The sequence below is a fragment of the Sapajus apella genome, unplaced genomic scaffold (assembly GCF_009761245.1).
Source record: "Sapajus apella isolate SASKATOON/1434 unplaced genomic scaffold, GSC_monkey_1.0 scaffold3, whole genome shotgun sequence".
Classification (NCBI taxonomy): Eukaryota; Metazoa; Chordata; class Mammalia; order Primates; family Cebidae; genus Sapajus; species Sapajus apella.
In genome coordinates this window covers 52,089,214-52,108,910 of record NW_022436943.1, presented here as the reverse complement: position 1 = coordinate 52,108,910, position 19,697 = coordinate 52,089,214, and positions in this window count along the sequence as shown.

Sequence of the window (19,697 nt, the reverse complement as noted above, 5' to 3'; positions counted from 1 at the left end):
CAGTTTTCTTACCTACTGTGGGAAGTTATCAGGTTAATCTTAGAGGGGATCAGGCTGAGTATCTAATTAGGTGATACTCCCTACTGCTTTGAACATTGTACAAATGGAAGTCACTGTTTATTGGCCAAATGGCTTCGTTAAACACTAGCAATAGGTACACAGAGACCTTGGCAAGCAGAGTGAAAGGAACCAAAATGAGCATCAGCTATAGGATTTTCTCTAACAAGGTTAACAATCCTTTTGGGAAAATGTGATTTTTAGTCAAGGAACTATTTCAGCAGTAGTCCTTGAAACTGTCATGTACATCCATTGTGAATCAACTAAACGGAAGTAAAATGAAACTAGGTAATCTGGCTTGAACTACTGAGCCAATACAGAATCAGAGCATTTCTACTCAAATCCTCACCCCCGGCCACCCTGGAAGAGTGCAACACTGAAAATTTATGCAAGGAGAGAAAAATGTGTGAACATTTTCACCACAATCTATTTTCTCACAAAGCCAAGAACTTGGTGCCTTTTTCTGCAAGTTTGCAAAATGACAAAAAGACTTCTCAGGCTATCAGGGACAGATTGTCCCTTTGGCCCAAGTGAAAAGAGGGTGATGGGCTAACTGCTGAGTAAGAAACATGCCTGACACACTGATATGATACTTTCATTTAAACTTTAGTGGTTTGAAAAGGATGACTAAGGCTTTTTATAAAATTATTATTTTGACTTTGCAAACTTGCAAATCTGTTTTCAATCTAGTAGATATTTGTCTCTTGCAGGGCAATATTTCGAAAGGGGAAATTGGTATGCTTGACCTAGATGTGAGAGTCTCAGCATCCTTCTTTTCATGTGGTCTTAGTAAGGTGCATTATTAGGTCTGACTCCCAAAGGTAACTGACTTATATTTTCTAACTTGTCAAGAGACTGTCTTTTGACATTTTAGAGAACAGAAAGATGTTATAGATTGTATCCATGTTCTGGCCAGCTGGTACAAATAACATCATGATCACTTATCATGATCTCTTAATTAGAAAAAGAGTTTTGGTTTAAAAAGAGCTTTCATATTCATCATCTTAATGACTTTCTTTTCATTTCCTACTTTACCTAATGCTACCTGGCAACGTTGTCCAGGTCTACCATCTCTAACAGTTGGCTGCTGAGGGTAGGGGTAGGTGTTGTTCATCTTGGTTTCTACCACAGTGCCTGGTGCTTGTTTTGCAAGCAATGAACATGTTTTACCAACTATTTTTCTAAGCGATTTTGACTCCCCCAAAACAGCCTTGTAGGTTAGGTGAAGCCAGAAATGTCATTTAATTAACCAAGGCTAAAAGAGGCAACAGGCTTTGCCTAAGGACCATCATTTCCTCCTTTTTACCCAGGCTGATAATTCACTGATGCCTTTGTTTCACTCAACATCCCTGTCTTCACCTGGGTAACCTCTGGTTATTCCAAGATTCAGTTCAGAGTATTTCCACTCTAAAATAATACAATGACATAAGACCTTGACATACTCTCTTCTATCTCCTCTCAAAGTAATTCTGATGATATATAAAGACAAAAACTCATTGAAAGGTCCCTAATACAGGACTCTCAAAGTCTTGCAAGAAATTGAAGGAAATTTCATTGGCTGCATGACATGGTTTGGGTCCATTTCCCCACCCAAATCTCATGCTGAATTGTAATCCCGAGTGTTGGAGGTGGGGCCTGGTAGGAGGTGATTGAATCATAAAGGTGGTTTAGCAGCATTCCCTAGTGCTGTCTCGTGATAGAGTTCTCACAAAATCTGGTTTTTTAAAAGTGAGTAGCACCTCCGTCTTCATTCTCTTCCTCCTGCTCCAGCCGTGTAGGATATGCTGAGTGTAGGATATGCTGACTTCCCCTTCAACTTCTGCCATGATTGTAAGTCCTTGAGGTCTCCCCAGTCATGCTTCCTGTGCAGCCTGTGCAACCATGATCAAATTAAACCTCTTTTCTTTATAAATTACCCAGGCTCAGGTATTTCTTTACAGGCATGCAAACTAATACACTGCAAGACTTTGTCAATTCAACAAAGAATCACAACTTATGGCTGTTGTGTTCATTGCTATTTAACATGAAATAGGTCCGCTGGTTAAAAAAAGAGGTGAGAAATGCTTTGTCATATCCCCCTCATGTATATAGCTATTTATTTATTTGTCGTAAACCCAGAGTTTTGATCCAACAGAAAAGAATGTTTTTTTCAACTGAAGAGGGTCAGTTTATTGAAAAGGTAAGATATTGTATCTCATCCAAGAATCTTTTCCAATAATAAAGTATGCATACATGCCCACACGGACACACACACACACACACTACCCCCACACACACATAAACACACTGTGTGTTTATGAATTATTTTTCAAATTCTTTTAAAGTTTTCTCTTTGTCATTTGGAGCTTCAATTTTAAAATCATCTGGAATATATATTTTAACATGGCACGAGTTTGAGATTTATTTTTTTTTAAGCATGGAGTGTTTACTGTTTCTATTTTATTTTTGAAAAGCCTGTAACCCCTATTAATTTATAATGTCACCTTAATAACTTCTTTATATGCAGGTGTCTATCTCTGGGCAATGTATTCAGTTCTAGTGATATTATAATTAATAGTTTTAATTAATGTGGCTTAAAAATAAGTCTTGATACCTGCTAGGGCAAGTATAACATCCTTGTTTGTTGGCAGAATTTTCTTAGCAGAACTCCTGGGTACTCCCTTCCTTATTTATGTAATAGCTTAGCACCTGTCTCATAAATTTTCTCTCCTTTGCTACTGCTGCCATCCTCATTGGTGATTTTCATATTCTTGTACATGGATCTATCTGGTAGCCCATCTTCTTTTCCCTGATCTTACTCTCCTTGTCACCTATACCTATCCAAACCCATGGTCATGACTTAGACCTGACTATTACTTATAATTATTCCCTCTACAAAAGAAAAGAGTTTCAGCTTTAATTATCTCCTTTTTCTGATGGATACATGCCGTATTTTCAGCTCCATTTCTCTAGCACTCTCTTTCTAAAATACCTACACGTCACTGGGAACTCTATGATGCATGTGGCCATCTGATACTAGATCAAAATTCTGGCATTATAATCACATGCTTGCTTTTCTCTTGCCAGGGTACTTATGTTAGTTTCTGATTGCTGGCGTAATAAATTACTACAAATGTAGTGGCTTAATACAACAGAAGTTCATGATCTAATGGCTCTGTAGATCAGAAATTTAAAAATGCATGGGTTTCACAAGCTAAAATCAAGGTGTCACCAGGGTTGTGTTCCTTTGGAGGTTCTATGGAAGAATCAATTTCCTTGACTTTTCCAGTTGCTAGAGACTGCCTGCATGGATGCATTCCTTCCATCTTTAAAGTTAGCAATGACTGATCAAGTCTTTCTCACATCACATCACTCTGACACCAACACTGTTCTACCTCTCTCTCCCACTTATAAGCGTCTTTGTGATCCTTGCGGTTACAGTGGCCCAAGTCAGACCATATAGTATAATCTCCTCTATTTCTGGTCAGCTGATTGGCAAATTAATTTCATCTGCAACCATAATAGCTGTGTGGCTTTGGAGAATTCTTCTTGCCTGCCTATGCCTTAGTTTTCTCATATGTAAAATTACCTTGTGGAATTTTCAGCAGGATTAAATAAGGTAATTTGTAGAAAGTTTTTCTCACGTTGTCTTACATTTAGTAAATACATACAGAAGCTGGTGTATGACGATTGAAATTTTGTAGCTAGATTCAGAGATTAATTTCTTCTTCCACCCCATCAAGGAGGTTTTAGCAATCCTGATAAATGGTGTTTTACCTTATTGCCTGATTTCTCTGAAAACCCGAAACCATTGTAATATGGCTCTAATTGTTAGCTATTGATCTCTGATATTATACCTAAGCTGCCTACCTGAAATTTAAACTCATTTGTTTTAGGAGCTTCCTCTGGAACAAAACACCACAAGTTTATTACTTTTTCACATGGCAACGCTTCAAATGCCAGCAACCTACATGGCGACAAGAAAGTCAAGTTTTCTGGGCATTATCTGCAAATGGGCATAAAAATACTTAGTTCAGGGATTTCTTATAGTAATACAATAAGAAAATGCAGGTTGCAGGATCAAACATAATGCTTCACAATTTGAAGACTTAGAAGTGTCTCCTTTTTTTTTCTGCTATTCCATTTGGACATAGCCAAACCATATCAGGTGCTAAAATGGAAGTCAAAAAGCATCACTGGATTTAGTCACAGCTAGTGATTGATTTGATTCAAGTGGCTAGCATGAGGACAGGGCTTCATATAATTAAGCTTTAAAAAATTAAACAGTATGATCAGGCCAACTGCAGTGACTCACACCTGTAATCCCAGCACTTTGAGGGATTGAGGTAGACAGATTACTTGAGGTCAGGAGTTTGAGACCAGCCTGACCAACATGCTTAAACCCCATTCATCTTAAAAATACAAAAATTAGATGAGTGTGGTGGTGGGCATCTGTAATCTCATCTACTTGGGAGGCTGAAGCAGGAGAATCACTTAAACCCAGGAGGCGGAGATTGCAGTGAGCCTCGATCATGCCACTGCACTCCAGCTTGGGCAACAGAGCAAAACTCCAAAAAAAAAAAAAAATCCCTATGATCATTTACTGTATATATATGATTCTTTGATCTTATAGAAAGGGAATCAGCAAACATTGGTGGCAGGAAATGAGTTCTCAACAAGTATGAGGACTCATTTCTGTTTAGAAATGAAATTTCACAAGAGTGATTTTTATTTTTCATCGTTTTCCTGTAAGATATTTTGAAAAAGGACCTTCTCAAGTGCTCACTGGATTCATCAGACCACAGTGACTGAGCCAATATAATGCTTCAGAGACCTTAAGCAGATGGAGAGCTGGTAAAGAAGGGCTCCTCTCTGCCTTCAAGAAGCCCAGAATATAAGAGAAGGCAGACACCGAATGAATCACAGCAAGATGACACAGTCAGTTCTCCAGTGGGAACAGCATGCAAGCCTTCTGAAAACTTCAGTACATCAAATCTCCAGGGTGTGGCATGTTGATGTGTGCTTTATTTTCTAAAATAGGAGAAAAAAGTAATCAGATCCTGCTTGCTCATATCTAAACGTTTGACACTGTTAATGTGTTTTGACAAATCCAAAAGCTCATTTTAATTTCTTTAGGACTTGTAGTGGTTAAGTCTATGCTTAGTCTAAGTCTACAGCAGAGTCTACTCTGCTATTTTTTAAATCTGATATTGTACTACAGGGAATTCTCAGTGAAGACGGTTTTTGCTTTCAACCTTTTTGCCAAACCTAGGGAGTAACCAGCAACTCAAGCCACTTTGAGGACATAATGAGTGTTCCTGCCAAGCATGCTGCGGTTGTCTAGCTACCCTGTGCTACTTTGGTGAAGATACCTTTAAGATTAGGGGCCCAGGGCTTTAAATACTCTATGCAAGCCAAAGACTCCCATGAACATGTCTCCCACTCTCATCCCTTTCCAAAAGTACAGGACCCTGTATCCAGCAGCCTACTTCACATATCTACCTGCTTACCTAACATACATATCAAAGAATATATTTAAAAAAAAAAAACAAAAAAAAACCTCTTGGTTCCCCACACTGTAAAATTATGCCTCTCACAGACTTTCGTAACTCAGAGAATGGTATCACCCTCCATTCAATATTTGAAACCAAAAACCTTAAATAATACCTTAATTCTTTTTTTCTTTCTTAGGGGGATGGAGTTTTGCTCTTGTTACCCAGGCTAGAGTGCAATGGCTTTAACTCTGCTCACTGCACCCTCTGCCTTACCAGTTCAAGCCAGCCTCCAGTCTCCAAAGTAGCTGGGATTATAGATGCCTGCCATTACGCTAGGCTAATTTTTTATATTTTTAGTAGAGATGGTATTTCACGATGTTGGCCAGGCTGGTCTTGAACTCCTGACCTCAAGTAATCTACCCTCCTAGGCCTCCCAAAGTGCTGGGATTACATGTGTGAGTCACCATGCCTGCCCTTGCCTTAATTCTTCTCTTTCCTTCTTGCCCATCAGCAAGTCACTTCAATTCATCTCATAACATATCTCAAACCTGTCTATTTTGCTCCATGTCCAATGTAGTCGCTGCAGTCCTAGCCATTAATACATACTACCTAGACATCTGGCGTAGCCTACCAAAGACAGTCTCTTTTTGTGTTTGCTGCATTTTAGTTCTCTACACAGCTGCTTGGGTTTCCTATTTAAAACATAACCAAGATTAATGTGGCTCCCTATGTTGCATTTCAGTTCCACCAAACTTCCCCTAAACTAAGAGATATCTAAATAATTATCTGTTGAATAAAAGCCCATGGAATAGGGAAGATAATATATTGTAGAATCAAAGAGAGCATTCATTATTAAATCCTAAGCTTTTCTATACAACGGTTGCATAAATTTGAGGTAGTTACCTAACATCTTTAAGCCTAATTTCCCACTTTAAAAAATAAAATTAAAAATATTATCTCCTCGTGTTCATTAACTTATCCTGAAAATTATTATAGGAGTTCCTGTTGAACTTCTAAACTGTGTCAAGTACCGTGATAAGCACTGATATAAAAAGAAAATAAAATAGATGTCACCTGTCTTTATGTTACTTAAAGTTTATAATGGCATATAACAAGTGCTGAACATATAACAAGTATTTAAGAAGCAATGGGTACTCTGATTTTCTTCCCCTGCTGACATCCTGGGGATCACCTATGCCAGCCCTCCTTAAACTTCTCCTGATTCTTAATCCAGGGCTATTTTTAGTTCACCATGGTGCCTTATGCTATCATCTATTGCAGCAATATCCAGCTTTCTATTAAAAACAAACAAACAAAAAACTCCTGAAATTCTTTATCCCGCAGAGAATCACTTGGGTAATCCTCTGAATGAAATGTACAAAAAGGACACAATCATTCAAGATGTAGCACAGCATTTTTGCAAGTATACCAAGGCTATCATTTTCTAAAATCTATGTTACATAAAGCTGGACACTGGCCAGGAAGTAGGTCAGTTTAGCATGGGAAACTAGAGTTGTTTCTAGAAGAAAAAAAAATGACAATCTTTATTTGTCTCTCCCAGATTTTGAGTTTACAAAGTGTAAAGGGGAAGTAGGTGGCTATAAGAGAGGTTCTAATAAAGGTCCAGGATCTAATAGACAGCCAGGCTTCTGGAATAAAATTAACCTCAGAAACTTTCACTGATGATCCATCAACTTAGAGACCAAAAGACATGAAAGGCAGTTCCAGCAGAACCTGTGGCTGATACAAGAGGCTACCCTTCCACACAGCCTTCTCAGTAGTTGTTTTGTATTTTGGGGAACTTCAGCTGAGCTCCCTTAAAATGCTGAAGGGAATCCAGATGACAGCAGTGAAGGCCAAGGTATATAAGAGTGCATAGCCAGTCTACAGTGCTGATACCACTTGGCCTCAGGAAGCCATGCAGTGAAGGACAGTAACTGAGCAGGCTTTGTATTCTCTTCCGTGTGTCATTAAAATCAAAATGAGCTGACTGATCAACTGAGCAGATACCACAGGATTAAAGACAACATGAAGAAATAATCAGGAATTTGAGGAGACACCAACTTCCTGCTAATATACATAAGCAAATTTGAGAAATATTTTTTTTAATTATGATATGGACTGTAGTTTAACAATGTTTCTAGAGCAAGTAATCTTGTTTACTCTATTAAAATAAACAGGTCTCTGTCAAAGGCTGAGTAAGACTTCAGCCATGTGTAGTACCCATTAGATGTGATAAGGTACATGAGCAGTTGCATGTATACATTGAAGTTTTTACATAAATGTGTGATGTAAATACAATAATTAGCTTTTAATTAAAGCAACAGACTATAAACAACCAGATGACACCTATGACCACAAAGAACAATGTAGTCTTATATTTGGAGTAGACTGAGACCCTAAAAACCACAGCTTCTTCAGCTTGTGTCACCTTAAAGCTAGCTCAGGCCTATGGCTCTTGAGCACCAAGATACATGACCTTTGATGGGCAAAATGTCACTGCGACAACTCTGCAAAGGCTGGTTAAAATCCCCTGAGGCACCATGCCAATAGTTTATTTTCTTATTTAGCTCCAGGAACTTATGTCCTCATTCTTCAAAGGGAGCCACAATTCAGTTCACAGCAGAGAAAAGTGAAAATAGCAGGTCTCCTATCATAAATTGAGCTTATTTTCAGAGCCTATGCATCTAGCTCTGAAATGGTTTGATTTTCGTTACTTACTGAACAAGCAAACACAGTTGATCCTTGAACAACACAAGTTTGAACTGGGCATTTAGGCTGGTTCTATATTTTTGCAATTGCAAATTTGCTGTTATAAACGTGCATGTACCAGTGTCTTTTTCATATAATGATTTCTTTTCCTCCAGGTAGATATCCAGTAGTGGGATTGCTAGAACAAATGGTAGTTCTACTTTAAGTTCTTTAAGGAATCTCCACACTGTTTTCCATAGTGGTGTATTAGTTTACATTCCCACCAAAAGTGTAAAAGTGTTCTCTCTTCATTATGTCCATGCCAACATTTTTATTCTTTTTATTTGTTAATTATGATCATTCTTGCAAAAGTAAGATGGTATCTCACTGTGGTTTTAACTTGTATTTTCCTGATAATTAGTAATGTTGAGCATTTTAAAAAATATGGTTGTTGGTCATTTGTATATCTTCTTTTGAGAAATGTCTATTCATGACGTTTGCCCGCTTTTCGATGGGATTATTTGTTTTTTTTTTTTTTCTTGCTGATTTGCTTGAGTTCCTTGTAGATTCTGGATACTAGTCCTTTGCTGGCTGCATAGTTTGCAAATATTTTCTCCCACTCTGTGGGTTGCCGGTTTACTCTGCTGATTATTCCTTTTGCTTTGCAGAAACATTTTAATTTAATTTGGTCTCATTTATTTATTTTTGCTTTCATTGCATTTGCTTTTGGGTTCTTGGTTCATGGACTCTTTGCCTAACCAACGTCTAGTAGAGTTTTTCTGATGTTATCATTTAGAAATTTTATGGTTTCAGGTCTTAGATTTAAGTCTTTGATCCATCTTGAGTTGATTTTTGTATAAGGTGAGAGATGAAAATTTCATTCTTCTACATATGGCTTGCCAATTAACCCAGCACCATTTATTGCATAACATGTAATTTCTTCACTTTGCATTTTTGTTTGCTTTAAGATTGGTTGGTTGTAAGTACTTGGCTTTATTTCAGGGTTCTCTATTCTGTTCCAGTGGTCTGTGTGCCTATTTTTATACTAGTGTCATGCTGTTTTGGTAACTATAGCTAGTTAACAAATTGTAGTATAGTTTGAAGTTGGGTAATGTGATGCCTCCAGGTATGTTCTTTTCACTTAAACTTCTTTTGGCTATATGGGCTCATTTTTGGTTCCATATGAATTTAAGACATTATTCTATTTTTTTGTAGAATGATTATTATATTTTGATGGGAATTGCATTGAATCTGTAGATATGTTTTGGCAGTATAGTCATTTTTACAATATTGATTCTACCCATCAATGAGCATAGGAAATTTTAAATTTCCTAGCAGAGCTCTTTCACCTCCTTCGTTAGGTATATTGTTAAGTATTTTATCTTATCTTTGCATCTGTTATAAAAAGTCTTAAGTTCTTGACTTGATTCTCAGCTTGGTTGTTGTTGGTGTATAGCAGTGCTACTGATTTGTACACATTGATTTTGTATCCTGCAACCTTACTGAATTTTCAAATCACATCTAAGATCTTTTTGGGTGAGTCTTTAGATTTTCTAGGTATACGATCACATCATCAGCAAACAGGCACTGGTTGACTTCCTGTTTAGTGATTTGGGTACCCTTTATTTCTTTTTCTTTTGTGATAGCTCTGGCTAGGACTTCCAGTGCTACGTTGAACATAAGTGGTAAAAGTTGCAACCTTGTTTTCTTCCAGTTCTCAGGGAGAATGCTTTCAAATTTTCTCCATTCAGCATACTGTTAGTTGTGGGTTTTATTGTCTTGAGGTTTGTTCCTTCTATGCCAATTTGCTGAGGCTGGTAATTATAATGGGATGCTGGATTTTGTTAAATGCTTTTTCTGCATCTATTGAGATGATCCTATGATCTTTGTGTTTAATTCTTTTTATGTGATGTATCATATTTATTGATTTGCATATGTTAAACCATCCCTGCCACCCTTATATGAAGCCCACTTGATCATAGTATATTATCATATGCTGGAGAACATAACAAAAAAATAAAACCACAGACTAATATTCCTGATGTACATAGATGCAAAAATCCTCAATAATCTCTGAACAGACCAATAACAAGTAGTGAGATTGAAACAGTAAGAAAAAATTCCCAACAAATAAAGTCCAGGACCAAATGGATTCAAATTATTCTTTCAAAGAAGAATTGCTACAATATTACTGAAACTATTCCAAAAGATAGAGAAAGAGAATCCTCCCTAAAACAATCTATGAAGCCAGTATCACCCTAATACCAAAGCCAGGAATGGACACAACATTAAAAGAAAACTATGGACTATCTTCTATCTTCTCTTCTTTGTTAATCTCACTAGTAGTCTATCAATTTTGTTTATCTTTTCAAAGAATCATCTTTTTGTTTCATATATTGTTTATATTGTTTTTGTTTCAATTTCATTTAGTTCTACTCTGATCTTTGTTATTTCTTTTATTCTGCTGAGTTTGGGTTTGTTTTTTTTTCTCGTTTCTCTAGTTCCTTGAGGTGTGATCTTAAATTGTCTATTTGTGCCTTTTCAGACTTTCTGATGTAGGCATTTAATGCTATGAACCTGCCTATTAGCACCACTTTTTCTGTATCCCAGAGATTTTGGTAAGTTGTGTCACCATTATCAATCAGTTTAAAGAATTTTTAAATTTTCATCTTAATTTTATTATTGACCCATAGGTTATTCAAAACCAGATTATTTAATTTCTATGTATTTGTATAGTTTTGAGGGTTCTTTTTGGAGTTAATTTCCAGTTTTATTCCATTGTAGTCTAAGAGGACATTTGATATAATTTTGATTTTCTTAAATGTATTGAGACTTGTTTTATGACCTTTCATATGGTCTGTCTTGGAGAATGTTTCATGTGCTGATGAAAAGAATGTATATTCTGCAACTGTTGGGTAGAATGTTCTGTAAATATCCGTTAAGTCCATTTGTTCTAGGATATAGTTTATGTCCATTATTTCTTTGTTAACTTTGTCTAGTGCTCTTAGTGGAGTATTAAAGTACGTTACCATTATTTCATTGCCATCTATCTCATTTCTTAGGTCTTGTAGTATTTATCTTATGAATTTGATAGTTCTAGTGTTAGGTGCATATATATTTAGAATTGTGATATTTTCCTGTTGGACTAATCCCTTTATCATTGTATAATGCCATTTTTTTTTTTCTGTTGTTACTTTAAAGTCTGGTTTGTCTGATTTAAGAATAGCTGCTTCTCTGCTGCTCCAGCCGCATTCTTCCAACTCCCTTAAAAAAAAAAAAAAGAATAGCTACTTCTGCTTGGTGTTGGTTTTCGTTTGTGTGGAATATCTTTTTCAATCTCTTTACCTTTAGTTTATGTGAATCCTTATATGTTAGTTGAGTTTTTTAAAGAGAGCAGATATTTGGTTGGTGGATTTATACTCATTCTGCCAGTCTGTATCCTTTAAGTCACGGTGTCTAATCTTTTGACTTCCCCGGGCCATGCTGAAAGATTAATTGTCTTGGGCCACATATAAAACATACTATTACTAACAATAGCTGATGAGCTAAAAATAAAAATAAAAATTGCAAAAGTATCTCATAATAGTTTAAGAAAGTGTATGGATTTATGTTGGTTTCATAGGCCCTGTAAGATTTATGCTTTAAGGAGGTTCTATTTTGATGTATTTCAAGGTTTTTTTTAAAGATTTAGAACTTCTTTTGACATTTCTTATAGTTCTGGCTTGGTATTGGTGAATTCTCTCAGCATTTGTTTGCCTGAAAAAGACTTTATCTCTCCTTCATTTGTGAAACTTAGATTGACGAATACAAAATTCTTGGCTGGCAATCATTTTGTTTAAGGAGGCTAAAGATAGGACCCCAGTCCGTTCTGGCTTGTAAGATTCTTGCTGAGCAACCTGCTGTTAATCTCATAGGTTTTTCTTTATAGGTTATCTGATGCTTTTGTCTTACAGCTCTTAAGATTATTTCCTTCATCTTGACTTAGGTACCCTGATGATTGATGTACCTAGGTGGTTATCTTTTTGTGATGAATTTCCCAGGTGTTTTTTTTTTTTTGAGAGTCTTGTACTTGGATGTCTGAATCTTTAGCAAGGCAAGGGAAGTTTTCCTCAATTATTTTCTCAAATAAGTTTTCCAAACTGTTAGCTTTCTCTTCTTCTTTGAAATACTAATTATTCTTAGGTTTGACCATTTAACATAATCCCACATTTTTTGGAGGCTTTATTCACTTTTAAAAAGTCTTTTTACTTTGTCTTTGATTGGATTAATGGAAAGGACTTGTCTTCAAGCTCTGAAGTTTCAACCTGTTGTAGTCTATTGTTGAAACTTTTCAGTGCATTTTGTATTTCTCTAAACATGTCTTTTTCCTGAAGTTCTAATTGTTTTTTTTCTTTATATCTACTTCTCTGCAGATTTTTTCAACCGTATCTTGCATTTAAAAAAAATTATGTATGTTATTTGTCATTGTTCTATGGTATCTTCTTAAGTAGCTTAATAATCAATCTTCCAAATTCTTTATCCTACAATTGAGAGATTTCTTCTTGGTTTGGATCCATTGCTAGTGAGCTAGTGTAATCTTTTTTTGGGGGGGGGTCTTATAAAGCCCTGTTTTGTCATAATACTTTTCAAGTTCCTTCTCATTTGGGTAGACTATTTCAGTGGAAAAATCTGGAACTCAAGGCCTTCTGTTTAGATTCTTTTGTCCCATAGAATGATCCCTTGATGTGGTACTCTTGCCTTTCCCCTAGGGATGGGTCTTCCTGACAGCCAGACTTTAATGATTGTTATTGTTCTTCTGGGTCTAGCCATCTAGCAACACTACCAGGCTCTGGGCTGGTGCTAGGGAATGTCTGCAAAGAGTCCTGTGATGATGATCTGTCTTTAGGTCTCCCAGACATGGATACCAGCACCTGTTCTGGCGGAGGTGGCAAGGCAGTGAAATAGACTCTGTGAGAGTCCTTGGTTGTAGATATGTTTAGTCCACTGGCTTTCCTGAATGTTGGTTATGCTAGCGGAGAAGTCACATGGACAGACTCAGGACCTCTGGTTAGCCAGGATGCTGCAGGCAGTGGAATTAGCTGTTGTTTTCTCCTTCCTGGGAGCAGGGTTATTCTGTTATGAGTTGCCATGATAGCCTAAGTTGGTTGGCCGGCAGGTAGGAGGTGGCTGTTTCAAAAGAGCAGCAGCTGTGATAGTAGTAGGGAGATCTATCTGAGCTTGCCCTAGGTTGGCCAGGGTAAGCATTCTGGTTTCTCAAGTGATGGGTCATAAAAACCCGAAGAGTTTATTTGTTTTTTGTTCAGCTACCGGGTTTGGTAGAGAAATACCACCAGGAGGGAGCAGAGTTAGAGGATTCAGACAAGAGAAAGAAATAAAGGTCCTCCAAACTTGAAAAAAGGAAGTCAAATTATCCCTGTTGGAAGATAATGTGATTTCATATTTGGACACACCTAAAGACTTTACCAAAAAATTGTTAGAAGAATATTACACAATACATTTCCATTTCCCCATCATATACTTTGTGCTATCATTACACATCTTTACAACTTAATGTGAAATATTGAAAAAATCATTAAAAAAAACCCACTTTATTCTCATATTTACTATTTCCAGCATCCTTCCTTTCTTTGAGTAGAACCAGTCTTACATGTGGTATTATATCCCTTCAACTTGAATAATTTCTTTAATATGTTTTGGTAGTGCAGTTTTAGTGATGATAATTTTTTTTGTTTGCCTGAAAAAGTCACATTTTAGTTTTCACTTATGAAGAATGTTTTTGCACAAAATGAAATACTATCTTGATAATATTTTATTCTTTTTCAAACATTAATGTGATTCTACTGTCTTTTGGCTTGCATTTATTCTGATGAGAATTCAGTGATTAGCCTTAACTTTGTCTCATATACAATGTATGTTTTTTAGCCTGGCTACTTTTAAGATTTTTATGATCTCTGTCTTTAGCAATTTGATAATGATAGACTTTGGTTTAGTTTTCTTTTAATTTATCCTCCTTGGTGAATTCTGAGTTTATTTGATCTATGTGTTTATATACTTCATTATACGTATATTTTTTAATTTGGGCCAGTATGTTTTTAAACATTCTTTCTGCAACTTCTCTTTTTTCTCTTTGAGACTCCAATTACATGTATGCTAGACAGCATAATATTGTGTTACAGATTCCTGAAGTCATTTTTTTAAGACTATTTTTTTCTCTGTGCCTCATTTTGGATACTGTCTAATTGTTATGCCAGTGAGTTCACTTTTACATATCCTGCAGTGTTTAATTTGTTGCTAAGTCCATCAGATATATATTCTTTTTAATTTCTAATATTTCATTTTTATTTCTAAATGTTCTGTTGGATTCTTTTTTGTGCCTTTCATTTCACTCATCATCTTGTCCATGCTTTTCTTGAAATTATTAAACATAAAGTTCTAAAGCTTTTATTTGCCTGCTAATCCCAGTGCTGCCATTTCCGAGCTTGCTTTCACTAATTGTTCTCCTGATAATGAATTACATTTTACTCTTGTTTATATGTATAGTAATTTTAGACTAGATGCTTAACACAATGAATGTTACATTGTGTAGTGTATGATTTTGTTGACTCTATTTATTTTTAACAAATGTTGAGCTTTGTTTCGTCAAACATTTTTGTTTTTGCACATAGTCTTAGCAATTTTGAAGCTTGTTTTTAAACGTTCTCTAGGTGGGTTTAGTGTTTCCTTAACTATAGAACTAGTTTTCCACTACTACTATGATATGGCCTTTTCAAGGTCTCTAATGATGGTCCTGTTTAGAAGTCCAACACTTTATAACATTTGTCAGCTCTGATAATTCTTTATTTTACAGCTTATGTGTAGTTATTTTCTTCGTTGAGTAACTGCTTTTTGGCTAGACTTATAGACTCCTACTTCACACCTGGGCAGGTAGGCGATACCCAGGCAGATTTAAAGATATCTTTTGCTTTATGTATATCCTCTTTCTGGGTACTCTGCCCTACAAAATCTGTAGGAATCAATGTCTTGAACTTTTATCTTTGGTTCTTCAACTTAGTAAGATTGTGGAGCGTGTATTAGATTTGGACTTTGTTATGGAATATTGTATTCCCTGCAAATTTATATATTAAAGCCCTAATCTAACTAAATTTGAAGGTAGGGCCTTTTGTAGGTAATTAATTTGGCCTGGCACAGTAGCTCATGCCTGTAGTCCAAGCACTTTGGAAGGTCAAGATGGTCAGATCACCTGAGGTCAGGAGTTCAAGACCAGCCTGGCCAACATAGTAAAACCCAATCTCTACCAAAAAAAAAAAAAAAAAAAAAAAAAAAGAATTAGCCAGTTGTGATGGTAGGCACCTGTAGTCTCAGCTACTCAGGAGGCTGAGGCAGAAGAATCACTTGAATTAAGTTAAAATGAGGCCAATAGGCCTCAAAGACCAATTGGCCCTTATCCAATTGGACTGGTGTCCTTGTAAGAGGAAATTTGGACATATAGGCTATTCCAGGAAGGCACGTGCATAAAAAAAAAAAAAAAAAAACCAGCTGAGAATATAGCCAGTGAGCAGTCATCTACAAGCCAAGCAGAGAAGCCTCAGAATAAGTCAAATCTGATCTTGGAAAAACTCCAGAACTGTGAAAAAGTGGGTTTTTGTTGTTTAAGCCGCCCGGTCTGTGGTATTTTATTACAACAGCCCTGGCAAACAAACACAGCCTTCTTATAGGCAGCCTGGAATGTAATGCTGGATAGAAAGCCTGGAGTATCACAGGGTTAATCTTATTTGTTACTCTTTATTCAGAGATTACAGTCATGTGTTACCTATTGTACAATCTATAAAAAGACTTCTTAAAATGTTTTTTCCATTTTTAAATTGTTAATTGTATAAAGTCAATTCTGACAGCAATGAAGGCAATCATAACTGCCTTGATTTTTCATTTTCTGAAACTCTTACAATTCAGGACTTTACCTCTTATATAGATATTTTAATTAAAAATAAAATCTTACTCTTAGATTTTTCCCTATTTGTCTTTATTCTACTTTATGGATTATCTTCTAAAATGTCCTTTCCCTATTATCTTCCACTTTTCTGTATTTATTTTTTTGTTTGGGAGTTTTCTTTAAACTTATCTTCCAAATCTTCTATTCATTTTTTCATTTGGCCATTATACTTTTAGTTTTTAAGAACTCTTTTTAATTCTCTGAAAGTTCCCTTTTGTACAGTTTTCCACTGTTATTTCATCTCAGAGAACATTAACCTATCTTCGAAAATGTTTCTGCTCCTTTTATTTTCTCTTTCCTTTTCTATTTCTTTATTGCTCGTTTTTTTTTCTCTTCTTTTTCTCCCCCTTCTTCTCCCTCATCCAGCTTTTCTATCTTCTCTTTTTTCTTTTTGTTTCTTGTTTTCATCTCTATTTTTCATATAGAAGTATCTTCTCAAATGATCCTTAGCTATTTGTTCACATATAAAAATGAAGCATATAATTAGATGTTAAAGACTGATTGAAACTCACTGTGTATGGGTAAGTCTTGTCAACTGATGGCCTCTGTAGAAGAAGAAATAAAATTACATACATAAGAAACAAAATTATATACATACATATATGTATGTATGTATTTTTGTTTCTTTAGCTGGCCAAAGACCCCATAAAGGAATCCACTAGGCATTCTTTGATGGTTAAGGCCTTTCTCCCATTGAATTGCTACTTCATGAAGGAAGGAAAGGAATATCACTGTAGAGTATCTAGACTTCTGGGTAACTCCATAACTTACCAACGTGACCTTTGTCTCTATCCTGCTGGTTAACTTCTCCAGAAATAAACCTCCATTCTTATGTAAGGTAGAAGAGGGGATGTTGCCCTTTGTTTGAGTGAGGAGAAAGTTTCTAACAGTCTGGCTTCATCTGATACACTTTTCAAACAATCATCCTGAGACTACTTTAAGAGCTTTTAGGTCCCTTGAACTTGTAGACTTTCTAGGGTTTCATGGTATAAACCAGCTTGCTTTTCAGGTTCTTCATATTTCCTTATTGGGTTTCAGCACTGCAAAATATTATTGAAATTATTCCTTCTCTTTTTGAATTCATGAATTTACGCCTTTTAGAAAAATATCTTCACTGTTTTTTTAAGTGAGGTTTGAAGAAACAGCAGAGATTGATGGGAATGCTCAGCCATTTGGAAAGTCCAGGTGTCAGTCTATTAATTTATTTTCGATATTTATATGAGGAAATTGAGGAATAGTAAATCTAAAGAAATACCAGGCATCACCATGAGATCTTGTAGGCCATGCAAATGGGTTTCTCTTTTTCCTGGAGACAATGGAAGGCACAGAGGGATTAAAGCAGGAGAGCAACGTAATCAGAGTTGTATTTTAGAATAAGTCTGATTTCTGGAGTTAAAAAAAATTGTTGGTATAGCCAGGAAGACTGACTAGGAGGCTCAAGCAGCAATATGAGAAAGACTTACGGCAGTTTGGTCTAGGGCAGTGGTTGTGGATCATGGCCCAGAATCCTGATATCTACTTTCAGTGTTTTTTTTTTTTTTTTTTTTTTTTTTGACACTACTATGTTGTCTTTTATTTTTCCAACATTATATTTTAAAATTTTCAAACACACCACAAATTTGAAAAAAAAATTGTATAAGAAACAATAGGTGTTTTACGTACATTTATGTGCATTTCTCTGATGACCAGTGATGATGAGCATTTTTCATATGTTTTTTGACCTCATGTATGTCTTCTTTTGTAAAGTATCTGTTCATATCCTTTGCCCACTTTTGAATGGGCTTGTTAGTTTTTTTCTTGTAAATCTGTTTTAGTTCTTTGTAAATTCTGGATATCAGCCCTTTGTCAGATGGGTAAACTGCAAAAATTTTTTCCCATTCTATTGGTTGCTGATTCACTCTAATGACTGTTTCTTTTGCTGTGCAGAAGCTGTGGAGTTTGATTAGGTCTCATTTGTCTATTTTGGCTTTTGTTGTCAATGCTTTTGGTGTTTTGGTCATGAAGTCTTTGCCTACACCTATGTCCTGAATGGTTTTGCCTAGATTTTCTTCCAGGGTTTTTATGGTGTTAGGTCTTATGTTTAAGCCTTTAATCCATCTGGAGTTAATTTTAGTGTAAGGTGTCAGGAAGGGGTCCAGTTTCTGCTTTCTGCACATGGCTAGCCAGCTTTCCCAACACTATTTATTAAACAGGGAATCCTTTCCCCATTGCTTGTTTTTGTCTGGTTTGTCAAAGATCAGATGGTTGTAGATATGTTGCGCTGCCTCCGAGACCTCTGTTCTGTTCCATTGGTCTATATCTCTGTTTTGGTACCAGTACCATGCTGTTTTGATTACTGCAGCATAGTAGTATAGTTTGAAGTCTGGTAGTGTGATGCCTCCCACTTTGTTCTTTTTGCTTAGAATTGACTTGGCTATGCGGGCTCTCTTTTGGTTCCATATGAAGTTTAATGTGGTTTTTTCCAGTTCTGTGAAGAAGGTCATTGGTAGCTTTATGGGGATAGCATTGAATCTGTAAATTACTTTGGGCAGTATGGCCATTTTCATGATATTGATTCTTCCTAACCATGAACATGGAATGTTTCTCCATCTTTTTGTGTCCTCTCTTATTTCGTTGAGCAGTGACTTGTAGTTCTCCTTGAAGAGGTCCTTTATGTTCCTCGTTAGATGTATTCCTAGGTATTTTATTCTCTTTGTGGCAATTGTGAATGGAAGTTTGTTCTTGATTTGGCTCTCTTTAAGTCTGTTATTTGTGTATAGGAATGCATGTGATTTTTACACATTGACTTTGTATCCTGAGACTTTGCTGAAGTTCTTTATCAGTTTCCGGAGATTTTGGCCTGAGACGATGGGGTCTTCTAGATATACAATCATGTCATCTGCAAATACAGACAATTTGACTTCCTCCTTTCCTATTTTAATACCCTTTATTTCTTTTTCTTGCCTGATTGCTCTGGCTAGAACTTCTAGTTCTATATTGAATAGGAGTGGTGAGAGAGGGCATCCTTGTCTAGTGCCACATTTCAAGGGGAATGCTTCCAGTTTTTGCCCATTCAGTATGATATTTGCTGTTGGTTTGCCGTAAATAGCTTTTATTATTTTGAGATATGTTCCATTAATACCTAGCTTATTGAGGGATTTTAGCATAAAGGGCAGTTAAATTTTGTGAAAGGCCTTCTCTGCATCAATTGAGATAATCATGTGGTTTTTGTCTTTGGTTCTGTTTATGTGGTGAATTATGTTTATAGACTTGCATATATTGAACCAGCCTTGCATCCCTGGGATGAAGCCTACTTGATCATGGTGGATAAGCTTTTTGATGTGCTGTTGCAATCGGCTTGTCAGTATTTTATTGAAGATTTTTGCATCTATGTTCATCATGGATATTGGCCTGAAGTTTTCTTTTCTTGTTGAGTCTCTGCCGGGTTTTAGAATCAGGATGATGTTGATTTCATATAATGATTTGGGAAGAATTCCCTCTTTTTG